Source organism: Suricata suricatta, chromosome 3 (genome assembly GCF_006229205.1).
Source record: "Suricata suricatta isolate VVHF042 chromosome 3, meerkat_22Aug2017_6uvM2_HiC, whole genome shotgun sequence".
NCBI classification, from domain to species: domain Eukaryota; kingdom Metazoa; phylum Chordata; class Mammalia; order Carnivora; family Herpestidae; genus Suricata; species Suricata suricatta.
The window spans coordinates 78,945,422-78,968,584 of NC_043702.1; the positions used below are offsets into that span (position 1 = coordinate 78,945,422).

Genomic DNA, 23,163 nt, shown 5'->3' on the forward strand with positions numbered 1-23,163 from the left:
TAAATCATAAAGGAATAGAAAACTCAAAGAGACCAATGAGTAAGAAGATTAATTCAGTAATCAAAAACCTTATAACAAATAGAAGTCCAGTACTAGGTAGTTTCACTGGTGAATTCTACCAAACATTTATTTTTAATTTTTATTTTTTTAAAAGTTTATTGTCAAATTAGTTTCCATACAACACCCAGTGCTCTTCCCCACCAGTGCCCTCCTCCATAACCACCACCTCTTTTACCCCTCCCCCTTCAACCCTAGGTTCATTTTCAGTATTCAATAGTCTCTCAGGTTTTGCATCCCTCTCTCTCCCCAACTCTCTTTCCCCCTTCCCCTCCCCATGGTCCTCCATTAGGTTTCTCCTGTTCTCCTGTTAGACCTATAAGTGCAAACATATGGTATCTGTCCTTCTCTGCCTGACTTATTTCGCTTAGCATGACACCCTCAAGGTCCATCCACTTTACTACAAATGGCCATATTTCAATCTTTTTCATTGCCATGTAATACCCCATTGTGTATGTGTGTATATATATATATGTATATATATCACATCTTCTTGATCCATTCATCAGGTGATGGACATTTAGGCTCTTGCCATGATTTGGCTATTGTTGACAGTGCTGCTATGAACATTGGGGTACATGTGCCCCTATGCAGCAGCACTTCTGTATCCCTTGGGTAAATCCTCAGTAGTGCTATTGCTGGGCCATAGGGGAATTCCATGGATAGTTTTTTGAGGAATCTCCACACTGTTTTCCAGGGAGGCTGCACTAGTTTACATTTCCACCAACAGTGTAGGAGGGTGCCCATCTCTCCACACCCTCGCCAGCATCTATAGTTCTTGACCTCAGCCGCAGCAATTTCCCACTCAACACATCCCCAAAGGCAAGGGAAATGAAAGCAAAAATGAACTATTGGGACCTCATCAAGATATAAAGCTTCTGCAAAGGGAACAATCAAGAAAACTAATAGGCAACCAATGGAATGGGAAAAGATAGCTGCAAATGACATATCAGATAAAGGGCTAGTGTCCAAAATCTACAAGGAACTCACCAAACTCCACACCCGAAAAACAAATAACCCAGTGAAGAAATGGGTAGGAGACATAAACAGACACTTCTCCAAAAGGATATCCAGATGGCCTACAGGCACATGAAACAATGCTCAACATCACTCATCATCAGGGAAATACAAATCAAAACCACACTGAGATACCACCTCATGCCAGTCAGAGTGGCTAAAATGAACAAATCAAGAGACCAAACATTTAAAGAAGAATACCAATCTGTCCCAAACATTTCCAAAAAAATTAAGAGAGACTTCTAAATTCATTTTTACAATGCTAGCATTATCCTACTACAAAGGCAGGTAAGGATATTATAGTAAAAGAAAACTACAGGTTAATATACCTAATGAATATATAGTCAAAAATTCTCAACAAAATATTAGCAAACTGAATTCAGCAGCACATTAAAAGGGTCTTCACTATGATCAAGTGGGACTCATCCCTAGAATGTAAAGATGGTTCAATACATGCAAATCAATAAAAGGAAACATCATATTAACATCATGTATATCAAAATCATACAATCTCAATAGATGCAAAAGAAGCAGTTGACAAGTTCCAACATCCTTTCATGATAAAAACCCTCACAAAAAACCTCAACATAATAAAACCCATATATAAGAAGCCCAAGTTTAACATATTTAATGGTGAAAAATTGAAAACATCTCTCTCCTATAAGATCAGGAGCAAGACAAGAATGTCCAGTCTCACCATTCCTATTAAACAAAATACTGGGAATGTCAGCCAGAGCACTCAGGCAAGAGAAAGAAATAAAAGGCACCCAAATCAGAAAGGAAGAAGTAAAATTGTCCCTTTTTGCAAATGATAGATCTTATACATTGAAAAGTCTAAAGTTGCCATCAAAAAACTGTTAGAATTAATAAATGAATTCAGTAAAGTTTCAGGAACAAAATCAATATATAAAAGTCAGATGCATTTCTATATAATCACAATGAACAACCTGAAAAAGAAATAAAGAAAGCAATCTCATTCACCGTAGGACCAAAAGGAATAAAATACTTAGACATACATTTAACCAAGGAGGTATATATGTACCACAAGAATTGTAAGACACTGATAAAAGAAATTGAAGAAAACACAAATAAGTGAAATGATATCTCGTGGCACAGATTAGAAGAATTAGTATCAATAAAATGTCCATACTACCAAAAGTCATCTATAGATTCAGTGCAATCCCTAACAAAATTTCAGTGGCATTTTTTACAGATAGAACATATAATCTCAATATTCTTCTGGAACCACAAAAGACCCCTAATAACCAAAGTAACCTTGAAAGAGAATAAAGCTGGAGATATAATGCTTTCTGATTTCAAACTATACTACAAATAAAGGAATAAACATAATATGGTATTGGCATAAAAACTGACACAAAGACCAATCGAATCAAATATAAAACCCAGAGATAAACCCATACATACAATCAACAAGGGCGCAAGCTGACAAAAAAGAAGCCAAGAAAATTCAATGGGGAAAGGATAGTCTTTTCAATAAATGGTGTTGAAAAAATGGGATATTCACATGCAAAATAATAAAAGTGGAACCTTATCTTATACCACTAAGAAAAATTAACTTGAATTGAATTTAATGCTTAGGTGTAAGACCTGAAACCATAAAATTCCTAGAAACTGGAAAAAAACTTTTTGACTTTGCTCTTGGCCATGATGTTTTTGATATGACATCAAAAGCACAAGAACAAAAGAAAAATCAAACCGGTGGGACTACATTAAACATGTTTGTACACTGCAAAAAAAAAAAAAAAAAAAAAGTCAACAAAATGAAAAGGTAACCTATGGAATAGGAGAAAATATTTGCAAAGCATATACCTGATAAGGAGTTACTATCCAAAACATATAAGAAACTCCTACAACTCAACAGCAAAAAACCAAATTATCTGATATTAAAAATGGCAAAGAAAATAAATAGACATTTTTCCAAAGAAAATACCACAGGTATGGTAAAAGGTACATAAAAAGTGCCCAACATCAATAATCATCAGGGAAATGCACATCAAATCCCACAATGAGATATCACTTCACACCTGTTAGAATGGCTGTTAGCAAAAATACAAGAGATAGTAAATGTTGGTAAGAATGTGGAGAAAAAAGAACTCTTGAGCACTTGTTGGCAGGAAACACTATGTAAAACAGTATGGGGGGGGCTCTTCAAAATATTAAAAATAGAACTACCATATGACCTAGCAGCTCCACGTCTGGGTGTATATCTGAAGAAATAAAATCACTGTCTCAAAGAGATATATGCACCCCCACCTCTGTTCACTGCAGCATTGCTTACAAAAGACAAGACACAGAAACAACCTGGTCTATCAATGGATGAATGGATACAGAAAATGTGATGTGTGTGTGTGTGTGTGTGTGTGTGTGTGTGTGTGTGTTTATAACATGAAATATTATTCATCCATACAATGAACGTAATCCTGCCATTTGTGACACATGGATGAAACTTGAGAGTTCTGGGGCTCTGATGCACAGCATGGTGACTACAGTTAATCACACTATATTGTATACCTGAAAGTAGCTAAGAGAGCAGATCTTAAACATTCTCTCCACGCACACACACACACACACACACGGCAACTATATGAAGTGATGGCTGTGCTAACCTTATTGTTATAATCATTTGCAATATATACTTATATCAAATCATCACATTGTACACCTTAAACTTATACATGCTATATGTCAATTATATCTCAATAAAGTAGGGTGGGGAGAAAGGAAGAGATAATTATATCCTTATTTCCATGATGACATGCATGTATACTTGAGAAAGCCATGAAAAGTCATCAGAAAAGAATTTAGAAATGTAGCTAGTTACATAATTAGTATATGGAAGTCAATGATTTTCCCAATATAAGCCATGCCCAATTAGAAAATAAAAACTAGAAACAAACCCATTTAACATGAAAAACACAACAAATCCAGATATCAGTAAGACATGTAATCTGTTTTCAGAACAGATATAATCATTATTCAAAGACTCATTTATCTGCCTAAATTAATCTATTATCTTAATAAGATTCTCATTAAAATACCAGTAAAATATTTCTGAGAACTTGAAAACGGATACTAAAGTTTATCTGGTAAAAAACATGTCATTATCTACAAATATTTTGAAAAGGAAAAAAAAGAGGAGTAAAGAGGAGACCAGTCTTTCCAGATAGTAAAAACACTGTGAGGACTTTTATACTAGAGAAGAAATAGACAAATGGAAAATGTATACTAGAGAATCCTGAAATATATTCCAATATACATAAGATTTTAAGATATGATAAAAGTGACTTAAAAAAAGATTAGTCAACATCAAAAAAATGATTAATCAATAAAAGCTGCTGGGACACTAAGAAAATTCCAGGTAATTTAAAGATTTAAATATAAAATATTTTATTTAATAAATTTTGGAGGGAGAGATGAATCGGCAGAGTATAGAGTATTTTTAAGGCAGTGAAACCTCTGTGTCTGATACCATGATAGGGGGTACATGCCTTTATAAATCTGTCCAAATCCATAAGATGTACAACACCAGTAGTGAACCCTAAGGTAAACGTTAGACGTTAGGTAATAAAAATGTGTCAATGTAGGTTTATCAGTTGTAACAAATGTACCACTGTGGTAGGGAAATGGATAAGGAGGAGGCTATGAATGTTTTGGGGGACGTGGGCCTATGGGAATACTCTGTTTCAACTTTGCTGTAAACCTAAAAATGCCGTAAAAAAGTTTCTTAACAAAAATTAATCCATAAAAGTGGGAAAGAAAAAAATGGTGTCATAATTTTGGACATAATCTACAGAAGCCATAAAAGAAAAGACTGATTATTTGAGTAAACCAAACCTTAAAATTTCAGTATGGGAAAAAAGAAACTACCACAAATCAAGTTGAAGTACAAATTAAACTGTAGAAAAGGGTTTGAAATACATAAGAAAAGATATTTTATTAGTATATCAAGAGTTCTTAGAATTCAGTAAGAGATAAAGGAAAGGAGATTAGCAAAGAAAAATAGATATGCTGCATTTATGTAAAAACAAGCATATGCAGCATACACATATGAATAAGTGTATAGGTAGATGTGTGTGGTACATATATACACACATAAACTTGCATGTGGATAGAGAATTTCTGAAATGATACATAAAGTAAGTTAATACAAGTTACTTCTAGGAAATAGAAACAGGATAGTTTCAAATTTTACTTTTTATTTTATACTTTTACATATTATTTAAAAACCATGAGTATGGTTTTTATAGTTCAAAAGCTTTAATAATTCAAAAGCAAAACCTAATGCAACATATTCCTTCTGAAGAAACTTACCCGTAATATGCTAATTGTTTAAACCAATACACATTAAAATTTCTGTGGTCCCTCTCTCTACTAATTGACAGTATTACATACTGAATTCTATTACAGAGTTAAAACATTTCAAAAAAGGGAGTGATTTACTAAAATCCAGTACAACTCTAGAATAAGAGAAGTTATCTAAATAGAAATGTAAACTCAATTTTACTTGTGGACTTTTTTTTCCTCCTCAAATTGTTTTTGAAATACACAGCAGAAGAAAGAAAATAATTACTGCTGTTTTTGTTTTGCTTCTTTCATGTCAGAACCACAAAGTTTTCTCTAGAAATTCCTTTCCCTTCATTCCCTCTGGGGCTCTGGAATCAATGGAGTCCCATCCTCCAAAGCCCATTACATTCTCAGACCTTGCTCTTATGGATGCTGTTTCTCTATCCTCAGCAGTTTTTATTCCAGGAAACTGGCCTCTCTCCCCAAGATTCTGGCTATTTACAAGCAATAGCTGTATCAAAAGCAACTTGATCAGTTGCATACTCAGTAAATGAGCATACAGGCAGGGAACAATGGCAGTAATTAACATTAGGATCCAAGTCATAGCCTTTAGTATTGAGATACAGTGTATCGCATATTGTATAGAATTTTCAAGAAGTTTCTCCTCAAACATCTGGCATTTTTTCTAATAATCATAATGCAAGTTCTTTCTGAACATTTAAGTACACTGGAATTCCTATTTCATGTATTTTGGTTAATGCCTAAGTGGTAACAGAAATAACCAATACATGTATAAATGAAATGCAATTACTCAGTTGCTTCCATGATACTTTATTATAGCGATTATCAAACCTGGTATGTTCTGTTTTTCTTCACAGCCACAAGTGGCATCTTCTAGTATGGTGTCTGGCACATAAAAGCTTTCTGAATAAATACATGTAAGAGAAGTACTGTCAATTACTTAACATACCAGACTAGAGTTGGAAAAGGGCCTTAGGAGTTTTCTAAAACTATAAGAATTCTCTAAGTTGCCCCTACCCTATCCCTAGTTCCCATCATTACTACCACTGTCATACTCCTAGCAAATATGTTCATTCACTCTCACCGGGAACATGCTACTGATATTAAATTCTCCCTGCAAGAAATCAGCCCATTTCAGTTTCAGATATACTTTGTACCTTAAAATATAGACATTTGAGGGCAAAAGTACAATAACTTGATGTTTTCCTTAGGTACTATTACCAGTAATTTGAGGTATTTACTTCACTCTTACTGATGTCCATCAAACTGTGAAGTCCTTATTGTTTTATGTGCTAATTTAGGTTCTTAAATTCCTTACTTTTCAGTTCAAAGTTTTACTAACTAGATCAGCACACCTCTAAAGTAGACATTATGTTTCCAATTTCTGTGACACATTCTTATTCAAACATCCAATACTTTTGTATCATCTCCACTTCTAGAGAATCCAATTCTAAGGAATAAATAATGTTCATTCACACAGTAGTAATTAGCAAAATTGAGATTAACCAGTAGAGACAGGGCTAAAACATCCACATTTTTAAAAAGCTCTCCAGGTTATGCTGAAGCATAGTCAGGGTGGTGAACTACTACTCTAGTAATTTGATCCATAGATTAGAAAATAAAACTCCATTCCTTAAATAGTTAACTGCTCACTTAATTTTGCACTTTGTTTTCTTTCCCCCAAATTTCAACATTCATTTGGAAAATGAAATAAAAATATAAACCAAAGCCATAAATCCTTCAGTTTACTGAAAAATTCTGTGAAATAAAGAACATATATCTACTTTGCAGCATTTCAAACTCTCTAGATTTGACGTCTGTTTATCTTTTATACCAAATTTAAAGAAAATATTTAATGTGAAAGGTATATAAATGAATTAGCTTCAGAACTGCATTTATTTTCAATATTATTCCTGTGGTGCTGTCCATAAGCAGAGAGACTAATTACAATTTCCTCCATTCACTTCATAAACATTTATTGAGTACCTATTATATGCAAATAATAATTTGAACCAGGTTTTATCTGCATTATGAGTATGTTTTGGAAATTTTATGTGTTTCATGTAACAAAGAAAAAAAATAAGGGCCCCAATTCAGGAATTTATTGTTTTTTGTCTTTTATGCTTTTTAAAATAGTAATTCTAATATTATTAATATACAGTATTATATTAGCCTCAGTTGTGCAATATAGTGATTCAAAAATTCTATACTTACTCAGTGTTCATCATCATAATAAGTGCACTCTTAATCCTCTTCACCTATTTTACCCATTCTCCTACCCATCTATCTCCCCTCTGGTAACCATCAGTTTGATCTGTATAGTTATAAGTCCGTTTTATTCTTTTTCCTTTATTGCTTTTGTTTCTTAAATTCCACATATGAGTGAAATCATATGGCATTTGTCTTTCTCTTACTGACTTATTTCACATAGCATTATACTTTCTAGCTCCATCCATTCATCTATGCATGGACACTTGAGTTGTTTCCATAATTTGGCTATTATAGATAATATTGCTATAAACATCAAGGTGCATGTATGCCTTTGAATTAGTATTTTCATATTCTTTGGGTAAATACCCACTAGCAGAATTATGGAATTATATAATAACTCTATTTTTAATTTTTTATGGAACCTCCATACTTATCTCCACAATGGTTGCCCCAGTCTGCATTGCCACCAACAGTGCAAGAGTATTTCTTTTTCTCCACATCTTCACCAACACTTGTTTCTTGTGGTTGTGATTTATATTTCCCTGATGCTGAGTGATGTTGAACATCTTTTCATGTGTTATTGGCCATCTGGATGTCTTCTTTGAAGAAATGTCTGTTAATGTCTTTGGCCCATTTTTCAACTGGATTATTTGTTTTTTGGGTGTTGAGTTGTCGTAGCTCTTAATATATTTTGGATACTAACTCTTTATTGGATATGTCATATGCAAATATCTTCTCCCATTCAGTAGGCTATCTTTTAGTTTTGTTTTTTCCTTCACTATGCAGATGATTTTTATTTTAATAAATTCATAAGAGTTTATTTTTGCTTTTGTTTCCTTTCCCTAAGGACACATATCTAGAAGAAGGCTGCTATTTAATTTTTGTGAATGGTGTAAGAAAGTGGTCCAGTCTCGTTCTTTTGCATGTAGCTGTCAAGTTTTCCCAATACCGTCTGTTGAAAAGACTTTTTCTCATTGCATATTCTTTACTCCTCTGTCAAAGATTAATTCACCATATACTCGTGGGTTTATTACTGGGCTTTCTGTTCTGTTCCATTGATCTATGAGTCTATTTTTGTGTCAGTACCATACTGTATTAATTACTATAGCTCTGTTATATCTTGAAATCTGGGATTGCATTACCTCCAGTTTTTTTCTTTTTCAGGATTCCTTTGGATTTTCATTCCATACAGATTTTCAGATTATTTGCTCTAGTTCCTTAAAAAATACAATTGGTATTTTGATAGGGATTGCATTAAACCTATAGATTGCTTTGGGTAGTATGGAGATTTTTGCAATATTTATTCTTTCAACCCGTGAGCATGGAATATATTTCCATTTGCTTATGTCATCTTCAATTTCTTTCCTCAATGTTTTATAGTTCTGAGAGGACAGGTCTCTTAATTATTTGGTTACATTTATTACTAGGTATTTTATGATTTTTGTTGTAGTTGAAAATGGTGTAGTTTCCTTAACTTCTCTTTTGCTGCTTCATTTTTAGTGTATAGAAATGCAGTGTATTTTTGTATGTTGATTATCAAATTCATTTATATGTTCTAGTAGTTTCTCTCTCTATATATATTGTCATGCATCTGCAATAGTAAAACTTTTACTTCTTCCTTACCAATTTAGATGATTTTCATTTCTTTTTGTTCTTCTGATTTTTGTGGCTAGGACTTCTAGTACTATGTTGAATAAGAGTGGTGACAGTGGACATCTTCCTGATCTTAGGGCAAAAGCTCTTAGTTTTTCACCATTGACCATGATGTTAGCTGTAGTTTTCATATATAAACTTTTCTATGTTGACATACATTTACTCTAAACCTATTTTATTGAGGGTTTTTACTGTGAATGGATGTTATACTTTGTCAAGTGCTTCTTCTGCACCTATTGAAATAATCATATGGTTTCAATCATTTCTCTTGTTAATGTGACATATCATGTTAATTGATTTGTGTAATTGAACTACTATTGAATCCAAGAATAAATGCCACTTCTGGTGAATGCTTCTTAAATGCATTGCTGGATTCTGTTTGCTAATACTTTGTTGAAGATTTTTGCATCTATGTTGATTAGGGATATTAACTGTAGTTTTTTTTTTTCTTTTTTTGTAGTGTCTTTATATGGGTTTGCTATCAGGGTAATGTCATCTCACAGAATGAATTTGGAAGATATCTTTCCCCTTTGATTGTTTGGAATAGTTTGAGAGGAATAGGTATTAACTCTTCTGTAAATGTTTGGTAGAATTCACATATAAAGCTGTATGGTCCTGAACTTTGGTTTGTTGGTGTTTTTTTGTTTGCTTCTTTGTTTGTTTTGTTTTATTTTGTTTACTGATTCAATTTTATGGTTGGTAATAGGTCTGTTCAAATTCTCTACTTCTTTCTGATTCAGTTTTGGGAGTTTATATATTTCTAAGAATTTATCCATTTCTTCTAGGTTGTCTAATTTATTGGTATATAATTTTTCATGATATTCTCTTATAATCCTTTGTAAATCTGTGGTGTTGGTTGTTCTTTTTCCTTTTTCATTTCTGATTTTGTTTGTGTCCTCTTTATTTGTTGATGATATTGGCTAAAGGTTATCAATTTGGTTGTTTTTTCTAAAAAAACTAGCTAGGGAGTTCATTGATCTATCAGTTTTTTGTTTGTTTTTGTTTTTGTTTTCTATTTCATTTATTTCAGTTCTAATCTTTATTATTTCCTTCCTTCTACTGGTGTTGGGTTTTGTTTGTTCTTCTTTTCCTAGTTCGTTTAGGTGTATGGCTGTGCTGTTTATTTGAGATATTTTGTGCTTACAAGTAGGCCAGTATTGCTATAAACTTTCCTCCTAGAACAGATGAAGATATTGGACCATGGTGTTTTCATTTTCACTTGTCTCCATGTGTTTTCTTTTGTTTCCTCTTTGATATCTTGGTTGACCCATTCATGGTTTAATAGTGTGTTATGTAATCTCCATGTATTTTTGGTCTTTCCAGACCTTTTTTCCTTGTGGTTGATGTCTAGTTTCATAGCATTGAGAATGGAAAAGATGCATTCTGGACTCCAATCTTTTTGAATCTATTCATACTTGTTTTGTGGTCTAATATATGATCTATTCTGGAGAATGTTCCAAGTACATTTGAAAAGAATGTGTATTCCACTGTTTTAGAATGGAATGCTTGGAGTTTATCTGTTAGAACCATCTGGTCCAATGTATCATTAAAAGCCACTGTCAGGGTGCCAGGGTGGCTCCTTCAGTTGGGCCTACAACTTTGGTTCAGGTCATAATCTCATGGGTTTGTGAGTTCGAGCCCCACATAAGCTCTGTGCTGACAGTACAGAGCCTGGAGCCTGCTTCGAATTCTGTGTCTGTCTCTTACTCTGCCCCTGTCATGCTCACACTGTCTCTCTCTCCTTCAAAAATAAATAAGGGCTGAGAGGGAGCAAGATGGTGAGGAATTAGGAAGCTCTGTAATTTTCACCAGCCCGCATCTACCAAACTAAGAAGGACTGAAGCCACAATACTCTGAGCTACAAGAGTGGGAGGAAAAGACGGAGTCCACAAAGAAGATAGCCTCATAGGTGCGTGAGTGAGTGCAAACTGGGAAGATAAAAACAGGCTGGACCAGGAGGCTTTGAGGGGAAGGAGCCCTGCTCTGGGCAGAACATTGGAGAGCACACAGAGCCACAGAGAGATGAGGGGAAGAGAAAGAGAGGCTGAAAATGCTCATACACCTGTCTCCAAAGGAGAGAAAAACCTCGGCCTGGGATGGAGATGGATCCCATCATTCCATCTATAACCACAGGGCAAGGGGAGAGAGATTCCTCCCCTTTAGCTGGTGCATTTTCCTTGGGCTCACCACCCTGATCCCAGGCGGTGCCAGGAGAAACTGCTCTTCTACCCCCGCTACTCAATCCCTGGCTAGGAAGCTGCCAGGCCTGCAGGAGTACATCTCAACTTGGGCAGTATCATTAAAGTGCATGGACTTGGATTGGGAAACAAGGCGGAGCTTGGAAAATACAACTTGACCACACAGGGAGATTGGACCCAAAAGAGTGTGTTGCAACCCTTGGTTAGAGAAAGGATCGGGGTGCCACCATTCTCCCCACAACCACCAAGGCGGGGCCTCAGGGAGCAACCTTTGAGATCGACCTACACCAAACCATGCCCATTAACACTGGAGAGTTGCCTTTTTTTTTCTTTTTCTCCATTACCCTCCCCCCCCCGCCCCGACCCCGTAACCCAGGAAAGACCAAGACTGATGCACTGCTGTGATTAGATCAATTCGTGTCATTCATATATATTTTCCCTTATCTATTCTTATCTTTCCCTTCCTCTGGTTTTATCCTTTCAGACTGTCCTTTCCCTTTTGTTGTTTTTGTCTTCCCACTCCCCTTTTTTCTTTCTTTTCTTTCCTCTTTTGGTTTTCTTGTTTGTTTGGTTTGTCTGTGCATTTGCGTGCTTTTGATCCCTGTGTGTTTGTCTGTCTGTTTTCCTTTTCAGAGCTACCTCAAGAAACAGGCCAAAGTATACATGGTGGAGAGTTCCATATATCACTGAGTAGGGGAAAAAAAAAAAAACCGAAGGCACAATAAGAGAAACCAAGAGTCACAATTAAAATAACACTTCCTGAACTGACATGCCCTGGACAGTCAATGAGCCTCCTTTAATATAGCAATACTAATGGGTGCAGAGTGCATAAGGAGCTTTTCAAACTTACAAGAGACAGAAAGCTAAGCAAAATAATGAAACAGAAGAACTCTCCTCTAAACAAATTTCAGGAAGAGGTCACAACCACACAACTGCTCAAAACAAATAAAAGCAACATCACTGAACAATAATTTAGAACAATTGTCATAAAATTAATCGATGGGCTTGAAGAAAAGCAGGGAAGTCATCAGAAAAGCTATGGATACAAAGACTAGGGACCATTGAAATAGCTGAGAAGAGTTAGAAAATGCTATAAATGAGGTGCATAATAAAATGGAGGCAGCCACTGCATGGATTGAAGAGGTAGAAAGGAGAATAGGTGAATTAGAAGATATGGTTAATCAAACAGAAGAAGCCGAGAAAAAGAGAAAGAACTTGAGCAAGGAGCACAAAAGGAGAATTCGAGACCCGGGTGATACAATCAAATGGAACAATGTCCGTATCATAGGAATTCCTGAAGAAGAAAGAGAAAAAGATCCTGAAGGGGTGTTTGATCAAATTATAGCTGAGAACTTCCCCAATCTGGGAAAGGAAATAGATACTGAAATCCAAGAGGCACAGAGAACTCCCCTCAGATGTAACTTGAATAGACCTTCGGCATGACATATCATAGCGAAACTGGCAAAATATAAAGATAAAGAGAGAATTCTGAAAGCAGCCAGGGAGAAAAGGGCCCTAACATACAATGGGAAACCTATTAGAGTGGTTTCAGAACTCTCTACTGAAACTTGGCAGGCCAGAAAGGAATGGCAGGAAATCTTCAATGTGATGAACAGAAAAAATATGCAGCCAAGAGTCCTCTATGCAGCAAGCCTGTCATTCAGAATAAAAGGAAACATAAAGGTTTTCCTAAATAAACAAAAATTGAGAGAATTCATCACCACCAAACCAGTCCCACAAGAAATCCTAAGAGGGACTCTATGAGGGAAACGTTGCAAGAAATACAAGGTACCAGAGACACTACTACAAACATGAACCCTACAGAGAATACAATGAATCTAAACACATATTTTGAATAATAACACTGAATGTAAATGGACTAAATGTTCCAATCAAATGACACAAGCTAGTAAAATGGATAAAAAAACAAAATCCATCTATTTGCTGTCTACAAGAGACTCATTTTAGACATGAAGACACCTTCAAATTGAAAGTAAGGGGATGGAGAAATATCTATCATGTGACTAGAGGTCAAAAGAAATCCAGAGTAGCCATACTTATAACAAACAACTGGACTTTAAAGTAAAGGCAGTAACAAAAGATAAAGGACATTATATAATAATTACAGGGTGTCTCCATCAGGAAGAGCTAAGAATTATAAACATCTATGTGTAAAATTCGGTAGCCCCCAAATAAATAAAACAATTAAGCACAAACAGAAACAATCTTATTGATAAGAATGTGCTAACTGCAGAGGATTTTAATACTCCACTTACAGCAATGGGTAGATCAACCAGACAGAAAATCACTAAAGAAACAATGGATCTGAATGACACATTGGAACAGATGGATTTGACAGGTATATTTAGAACTCTACATCCTGAGGAAAGGGAATTTACTTTCTTCTCAAGTGCACATGACACATTCACCAAGATAGATCACATACTGGGTCATGAAGCAGCCCTCAAAAAATATAAAAGAACTGAGATTATACCATGCACACTTTCAGATCACAATGCTATGAAATTTGAAATCAACCACAGGAAAAAGTCTGGAAACCCTCCAAAAACATGGAGGTTAAAAACCACCCTACTAATGAATGATTGGGTCAGTCAATTAGAGAAGAAATTAAAAAATATATAGAAACAAATGAAAACAAAAATACAACAATCCAAACTCTCTGGGATACAGCAAAGGCAGTCCTAAGATGAGAGTGTATTGCAATCCAGTCCTATTTCAAGAAACTAGAAAAAAAAAATGCAAATTCAAAATCTAACAGTGCACCTAAAGGAACTAGAGGGGGAGCAGCAAGAGCACCCCAAACCCCGAAGAAGAGAATTGATGAAGACCAGGGCAGAAATAAACAATACAGAATCCAAAAAACCAGTTGACAAGATCAATGAAACCAAGAGTTGGTTTTTTGGAAAAATAAATAAAGTTGATAAACCTCTAGCCAGGCTCTTCAGAGAGAAAAAAGAGAGCACCCAAGTAGACAAAATAACGAATGAAAATGGATCTATTAAACTAATCCCTCAGAAATGCAAGCAATCATCAGGGATTACTATGAAAAATTATATGCCAACAAACTGAACAACCTAGAAGAAATGGACAAATTCCTAAACACACATGCACTACCAAAATTCAAATGAGACAGAAAATCTGAACAGACCCATAACCAGTGAAGAAATCGAATCAGTTATCAAAAATCTCCTAATGAATAAGAGCCCAGGGCCAGATGGATTCCCTAGAGGAATTCTACCAGACATTTAATGCAGAGTTAACACCCATTCTTCTCAAGTTATTCCAAAAAATAGAAATGGAAGGGAAACTTCTGGACTCATTCTACGAAGCCAGCATCACTTTGATTCCCAAACCAGACAGAGACCCAACAAAAAAAAGAGAACTACAGACCAATATCCGTAATGAATACAGATGCAAAAATTCTCAACAAGATACTAGCAAATCACATTAAACAGCATATAAAAAGAATTATCCACCACGATCAAGTGGGATTCACTCCTTGGTTACAGGACTGGTTCAATATTCGCAAATCCATCAGTGTGATCCATCACATTAACAAAAGAAAAGATAAAAACCATATGACCTTGTCAATAGATGCTGAAAATGCATTTGACAAAATACAGCATCCTTTCTTAATAAAAACCCTCGAGAAAGTCGGGATAGAAGGAACTTACTAAAACATCATAAAAGCCATATATGAAAAGCCCACAGCTAATATTATCCTCAGTGGGGAAAAACTGAGAGCTTTCCCCCTGAGATCAGGAACATGACAGGGATGTCCACTCTCACCCTGTTGTTTAACATAGTGCTGGAAGTCCTAGGATCAGCAATCAGACAGCAAAGGGAAATAAAAGGCATAAGAATTGGCAAAGAGGAAGTCAAACTTTCACTTTTCACAGATGACATGATACTATACATGGAAAACCTGACCGACTCCACCAGGAGCCTACTAGAACTGATCCATGAATTCAGCAGTCACAGGGTACAACATCAAGATACAGAAACCGGTTGCATTTTTATACACCAATAATGAAGCAACAGAAAGAGAATTCAAGAAGCTGACCCAATTCACAATTGCACAAAATACTATATAACCTAGGAAATAATCTAACCAAAGATGTAAAAGGTCTGTACGATGAAAACTATACAAAACTTATGAAAGAAATTGAAGAAGACACAAAGAAATGGAAAAATATTCCATGCTCATGGATCGGAGAATAAACACTGTTAAAATGTCATTATTGCCCAAATCACCTACATACACATTCAGTGCAATGCCAATCAAAATTGCACCAGCATTCTTCTCAAAGCTAGAACAAACTATCCTTGAACCACAAAAGACCCTGAATAGCCAAAATAATATTGAAGAAGACAACCAAAACTCCAAAGGCAAGGGAATCAAGAGCAACAATGAACTATTGGGACCTTATGGAGATAAAAAGCTTTTGCATTGCAAAGGAAACAATCCAGAAAACTAAGGATATAGCGGATAAAGGGCTAGTATCCAAAATCTATAAGGAACTCAGGAAACTCCACACCCTAAAAACGAGTAATCCAGTGAAGAAATGGGCAGAAGACATGAATAGACACTTCTCCAAAGGACATACAGATGGCAAACAGACACATGAAACGATGCTCAGCGTCACTCAGCATCAGGGAAATACAAATCAAAACCACACTGAGATACCACCTCATGCTGGCCAGAGTGGCTAAAATGCACAAATTAGGAGACTATAGACGCCAGCAAGGAGAAACAGGCACCCTCCTACACTGTTGGTGGGAATGTAAACTGGTACAGCTGCTCTGGAAAACAATGTGGAGGTTCCTCAAAAAATTAACAATAGAACTCCCCTATGACCCAGCAATAGCACAGCTAGGGATTTATGCAAGGGATGCAGAAGTGCAGATGCATAGGAGCACATGTACCCCAATGTTCACAGTGGCACTTTCAACAATAGCCAAATCATGGAAAGAGCCTAAGTGTCCATTAACTGATGAATGGATCCAGAAAATGTGGTTTAGCTATATAATGGAATACTACATGGCAATGAGAAAGAATGAAATTTGACCATTAGTGGCAATGTGGATTGAACTCAAGGGTGTCATGCTAAGTGAAATAAGTCAGGCAGAGGACAGATACCATATGTTTTCACTCATAAGTCTAACAGGAGAAACTTAACAGAGGACCATGAGGAAGAGAAGGGGTAAAAAGAGTTAGGGAGAGTGGGGGAGACAAATCATGAGAGACTCTTGAATACTGAAAACAAATTGAGGACTGAAGGGGGAGAGGGAGAGGGGAACGGGGGTGATCGGTATGGAGTAGGGCACTTTTGGGGAAGAGCACTGGGTGTTATATGGAAACCAACTTGAAATAAACTATAAAATAATAATAAATAAATAAACATTCCAAAAAAATTACTCTCTCCTTGCAGATTTTCTTTTGGATGATCTCTCCATTGACACAGGTAGGGTGTTGAAGTCCTCTACTATTATTGTATTACTATTGATTACTTCTTTTATATTTGTTATTAGCTGCATTATGCATTTGGGTTCTCTCTGTTGGGTGTATATATATTTACAATTGTTATATTATCTTGTTGGATTGCCCCCTTTATGATATGAAGTCTCTTGTTATGGTCTTTGTTTTAAATTCTGTTTTGTCTGATATAAGTACTGCTATTTAAGCTTCCTTTTCACTTCCATTTGCATGATAATTGCTTTTCCATCCCTTCAATTTCAAACTGCTTGTGTCTTTAGGTCTGAAATGAGTCTCTTGTAGGCAGCATATAGATAGATCTTGCTTTTTAATCCATTCTGTCATCCTATGTATTTTGATTGGAATGGTTAGTCCATTTACATTCAAACTAATTATTGATATGTATGTACTTATTGTCAGTTTATTTCTTGTTTTATAATTGTTTTTGTAGTCGTTTGTTCCTTTCTTCTTTTGTTCTTTTCTTTCACAGGTTGCTGGCTTGCCTTAGTGATATACTTGGATTTTACTTTTTTATTATCCATTTTTGATTTGTGGTTACCATTAGATTTATATATGATGTCTTATGCATATAGTAGTCTATATTAAGTTGATGGGTACTTATGCTTAAACCCATTTTATAACCACTAAATTTTAACTCCCCCCTCCATGTTTAAGGTATATGGTATTCTACTTAACATTCTTTTATTTCGTGAATTCTTTGACTGATATTTATAGATATATTTAATTTTACTGCTTTTATTCTTTCTACTTTTCTTCCTCCTGCTCATGGTCTCTTTTCCACTCAAAGAGTCCCCTTTAACATTTCTTGTAAGGTTTGTGTAGTGGGGATGAATTGCTTTGACTTTTGTTTGTCTAGGAAACTCACCTATTCTGAATAGTAATGCTGCGGGGTAGAGTATTCCTGGTTGCAGTTTATTTTTCCTTTTAGCACTTTTACTATATCAGGCCAGTCCCTTCTGGTTTGCAAAGTTTTTGCTGAAAAATCAGCTGATAGCCTTAAGGGATTTCCCTTGTATGTAACTGTTTACTTTCTCCCTGCTGATTTTGAAATTCTCTCATTATCTTGGCATTTCACTTATTATGTGACTTGGTGTGGACCTCTTTGGTTGATTTTGTTGGGGACTTTCTGTGTGTCCTGGATCTGGATTTCTGATTCCTTCCTTATATTTGGGAAGTTTTCAGCTATTATTTCTTCAAATACATTTTCTTCCTACTTTTTGCTCTCTTATTCTAGGATCTCTATAATATAAATGTTATTATGCTTGATGGTGTCATTGAGTTCCCTCAATCTCTTTTTATTTTTTTTTTCCTCTTTCCTGTTCAGTTTGATTGCTTTCCATTACTCTGTCCTTCAGGTTACTGGTCCATTCTTCTGCTTACTCTAGTCTACTAATTATTCCCTCTAGTGGTTTTTAATTTCAGTGATTGAGTTCTTCATCTCTAATTGGTTCTTTTTATGTTTTCTGTTCTTATTTAATGTCTCATTGAGGTCCTCCACTATTTTCTCAAGTCCAGTGAGTATCTTTATGACCAGAAGTTTAAATTCTCTGTTAGGTATATTAGTTATCTATATTTCATTTAGGTCTCTTGCTGTGATTCTGTCATATTCTTTCATTTGGGACATATTCCTCTGCCTCTTCATTTTGTCTAACTCTCTGATTTGTTTCTATGTGATAGGAAAAGTCAGTTACATCTCCCACTTTTGCAGGTAGTGGCATTATAAGGAAGAGATCTTGTAGTGCCCTGCAATGCAATGGCCCCTGCTCACCAACACCTGGCATTTCAGAGGTATCTCCTATGTGTGCTTTGTGTACCCTGCTGTTGTGGCTGAGCTGCGTCTGCCTTCAGTTCAGTTGTCTACAATGGCTCTCTTTGCCTGTTATGCGCAGGGATGTCAATTCTTACCACTGTTGTTGAACACAGAACTGGAACTCCTAGCTTCAACAATAAGACAACAAAAAGAAATAAAAGCATCCAAATTGGCAACAAAGAAGTCAAACTTTCACTCTTCAGAGATGACATGATATTTTATGTGGAAAACCTGAAAGACCCCACCAAAACACTACTAGAACTGATCTATATGAATTCAGCAAAGGTGCAGGATATACAATGTATGGGAATCAGATGCATTTTTCTATACCAATAATAAAACAGCAGAAAGAGAAATCAAGCAATTGATCCCATTTAAAGTTGCACCAACAACCATAAAATACCTTGTAATACACCTATAAAAATAGGTAAAATACCTATATGCTGAAAAGTATAGAAAGCTTCTGAAAGAAATTAAAGACAAAAAGAAATGGAAAAATATTTCACGTTCATGAATTAAAAGAAAAAATACTGTTAAAATGTCTGTATCTCCCAAAGAAATCTACACATTCAATGACATCCACATCAAAATAACACCAACATTTTTCATAGAGAATAAACAATTTTAAAATTTGTATGGAACCAGAAAAGACCTTGAATAGCCAAAGCAATGTTGGAAAAAGAAAACCAAATCGGGAGGTATCACAATTCCAGATTTCAAGCTGTATTACAAAGCTGTAATCATCAAGACAGTATGGTACTGGCACAAAAATAGACACATAGATAAAAGGAATAGAATAAAGAATCCAGAAATGGACCCACAAATGTATGGCCAACTAATCTTCAACAAATCAGGGGGAAAAAAGACAGTATCTTCAGCAGATGTGGTGTCTCTTTAACGGTGGAGATTCAATTTCCTCTTGCCCTCCCAGGTCTCCTATAGCTAAGTTTGCTGAGTTTTAAAGTTCCAGGGGTTAAGCTCCAGTGACTGGAAGAACTCACAAAATTATGCCCCACTGTTTTCTAAAGCCGAATGTTATGAAGATTTGTCTTTTCTGCATGGGTTTTTATGCCTGGGGTGAGTCTGTTTCCTTCCTCTATCCATGCCCTTGGCATCCTTCCCTCCTGCGGAAAGTCCTCTGGGTCAGTTCGGGTCAGTGGCCTCTTTATATTTCTTGTGGAGAGCCTGTTCTGCCAGTCTTCGGGTCACTTTCTGGGTTATATACACTTAAGTGGGTATTATATAGTTGTAGCTATAAGTAATGTGAGCTTAGGATCGTCCTACTTCAACTTTACTCCTGAAACAGTTTATAATGCTTTATTTTCCTTCCTGTTTAGAAGCTCAAAGATAAGAAAACACACATAAAATCCTCTTATTGAAGTTCTGAAATAAGAGTGTACATCTTGTATAAGTTTTATTACATGAAAAATTTGTGATAATTATCTAAATATATGGGAAATGATCATAAAGAAGATAAAAATGTACTGATGATCTATATACCACATACAAAATTATATATTAGAAAGACTTTACTAGAATTAGCTTTATTAGAATAAGCTGTAGAGTTAATGTTAAAAATATATAGTAGCTATGTTTATTTTGAAAGATCAATAATGTTTCTTAATTTGAATTTAAAGTGAATTTCTAACTCATGAAAATAAAAAGTAGCTCTGGTTTAAATCAAGATTAGCAGAGGAAAAATAACTCAGTTCATTTACAAATATAACTACCAGTACAATTAGAAATGCAAATACTATGTCATCTCTAAAGTCTTTAGGGAATCTCATTTGTTGATATATATAATATGGATACAAGCCTCAATCATAAAACTGTAAAACTATTATTTTAACTCTGAGCTCAAGTAAACCAACAAAATGATAGATATTATTTTATAATTTTAAATTATAGAGCTATAGAGTATCTGGGCAAAAGTATTATCAAGAAACATCTATGTTCAAGAAATGGTAGTGCCAAATCATTATAAGCAAAATATGTACATCTACTCATAGACCATATCTTGTCACAAGAGAAAAAACCTCTTTCCTAGGAAAAGAAAATTCTCTTGTTTTTATAATCAATTTTTCTTCCCTAACTTTATTCTCAGTCAAAAAAATATGACAGTGTTATTGTTTGAATTGTGTCATCTCCTCCAAAATATGTTTAAATCCTAATCTTTGACACTTGAGTATGATCTTGTTAGCACATAGGATCTTTGCAGGTGTAATCAAGTTAAGATGAGGTCATACTGATACAGGGTGGGCTGCAGTCTGACTGTGTCCTTATTAGAAGAGAAGAAACACAGAAACACAGGGAGATATGTGATAAGGGAGGCAAAGACTGATGTAATGAGTTTATAAATGAAAGAATGTCAAGGACTGCCATGCAACACCAGAAACTAAGAGAAAGGCATGTAACGGATTTTTCCCTTTAGCCTTTAAAAGACCATGGCCCTGAGGAAAACTTGATTTTGGACTGTCAGCTTCAAGAACTGTGAGAAAACAACTTCTTCAAAATTTAAACCACCCAGTTTGCGGTAATTTGTTACAGCAAAGCTAGGAAACTAATATAAAGATCCAAACTGCCTGTTTATTTTTATTATTCTACTGGAAATAATCAGTTTCTCAGACTAAGCATCAGTATACATAAAAGAACTTAATCCCAAGAAGAAAATTCTTCAAACCACTTTGCCTTGCACATGGAATATTTCTCCAAATAACAGTGGTTGATATAAAGTTAAAATTTTAGAGTAGGCACTGAGTCGATGAACACCTAAGTAAAATTACCTGCAAAGTTTGGAATGTATAGTTTTCATGAGACTCAAAGGTTAACAATAATTTTTTCTAACAACTATGATTTTAAATAGTGATTTTTTGATAATTGCATTTTCACATGTTTAAATATAAACTGCTTTCTGGGAAACTTAAATACACAAAATTTAGTACCAGTACAACAATGTAATGCTATAAAACAAATTTGGCATGAGTATAATGGATGAATTAATTATTTCTTTTGTAAGAGTTGAGCTTACCATGAGGAAATCTGTTTTCAATCATTTTGCAAAAAGTAGAATAACTATTTCACCTATATATTCAATTATGAGCTAGGGCAAATGCTAAATATCTTAGACTTTTACTTATATCATCTATCTCTTTAATTCTTGAAACTGTATTATTATTATTATCATTCAAATTTTAAACATATACAAACTGTGGGTCAAAGAGAATCAATAATTTATTTATGGTCACAGAGAGTGGTAGGTGTGGCAGAGTAGTGGTTAATTAGTGTTACTATGTTCTTTGAATTTGCATTATTATATAGTGGACTTATAAATTATACCTGGTATGCTCTAATTGTCTTTCTAGGTACTAAAAGTTTTTTACAACTATAATATTCAAATAAGCCTTAAAATATGGGAGATAAATTAAATAGCACTTTTGATTAGAATGATAAATATCTATGTCTTATTAGTGACATGGTCATAAATAGAATGCAATTCAAAGAGAACAAACGGCTGGTTTTTAGTATAATGTGAAAGAAACATAAATTAGAGCTATCTGACGGAAGATATGTTGCTTTTGGGGTACCTGGGAGGCTCTGAGGTCCCTCTGATAGTGCAAAGCCTGCTTGGGATTCTCTCTCTGTCCCTCCCTTGTTCCTATTCTCTGTCTCTCTCTCTCTCAAAATAAATAAATAACATCTTTAAAAAAAAAATATATATATATATATATTGCTGTGGTTAAAGAAAAAAAAGATCACAAAGGATATGATATATTAATGAGTTAAAAAAGGAAATATTAGGGGAAATTGACAAAAATAGGCTGCTTATGGAGAAGTAGTATTTATGGAAACCATTTCCACTAATTTAGCAACGGTCACTTTGAAGTATTTTCTTAAAATAGTTAAGTTGTTTATATCAAACTAAGAAAAGATTTACATCATGATTAAAGTATAATTCTAAGAAAGTAAGTTTTAGAAACAATCGCTGAAAGTGCACAGAGAGTCGTAAGAACTACCTACCTCGAGATCTCTTCTACTAGATTGGTTTGCTAAAGGAAGCAGTGGAAACTATTTCCTTAAAGATCCTCAGGAACAGAAGGCAGACATTGCCAGCAGTTCGGAATGGGCTAGGTGTGTCTTTGGCGGAAGGCAGTCGGTGGGTAGCCACTCTCAGTCCTGTAAACCCAGGGACTGCATAATAACGCTATTCTTAACAACTGTGAGGCAAGGCGACACAGCTGCTTTTTCCTTTCTTTGGTCATCAGGATTTGCTGTCCGAAAAGTTGCAGAATAATTTGAATGTAATTAGATGAAATTTTCCCCAACAGAAAAGCAAGAATTAATTCTGACTCTAGTTACTGAAAGAAGACTCAGAA

At 35.0% G+C, this 23,163-nt stretch overlaps 1 protein-coding gene across 3 annotated transcripts in view; it reads right to left on the reverse strand.

Annotated features, from left to right (window-relative positions):
• MBD5 (methyl-CpG binding domain protein 5) overlaps nt 1-22,874 on the reverse strand; it is a 221,772-nt gene extending 198,898 nt beyond the window's left edge. For all 3 annotated transcript variants that reach the window (XM_029934620.1, XM_029934621.1, XM_029934619.1), the window contains exon 1: nt 22,808-22,874. The gene's annotated coding sequence lies outside the window, so the exon portion shown is untranslated. The remainder of the gene's footprint in view (nt 1-22,807) is intronic.
• Between the last annotated feature and the right edge of the window lie 289 nt (nt 22,875-23,163).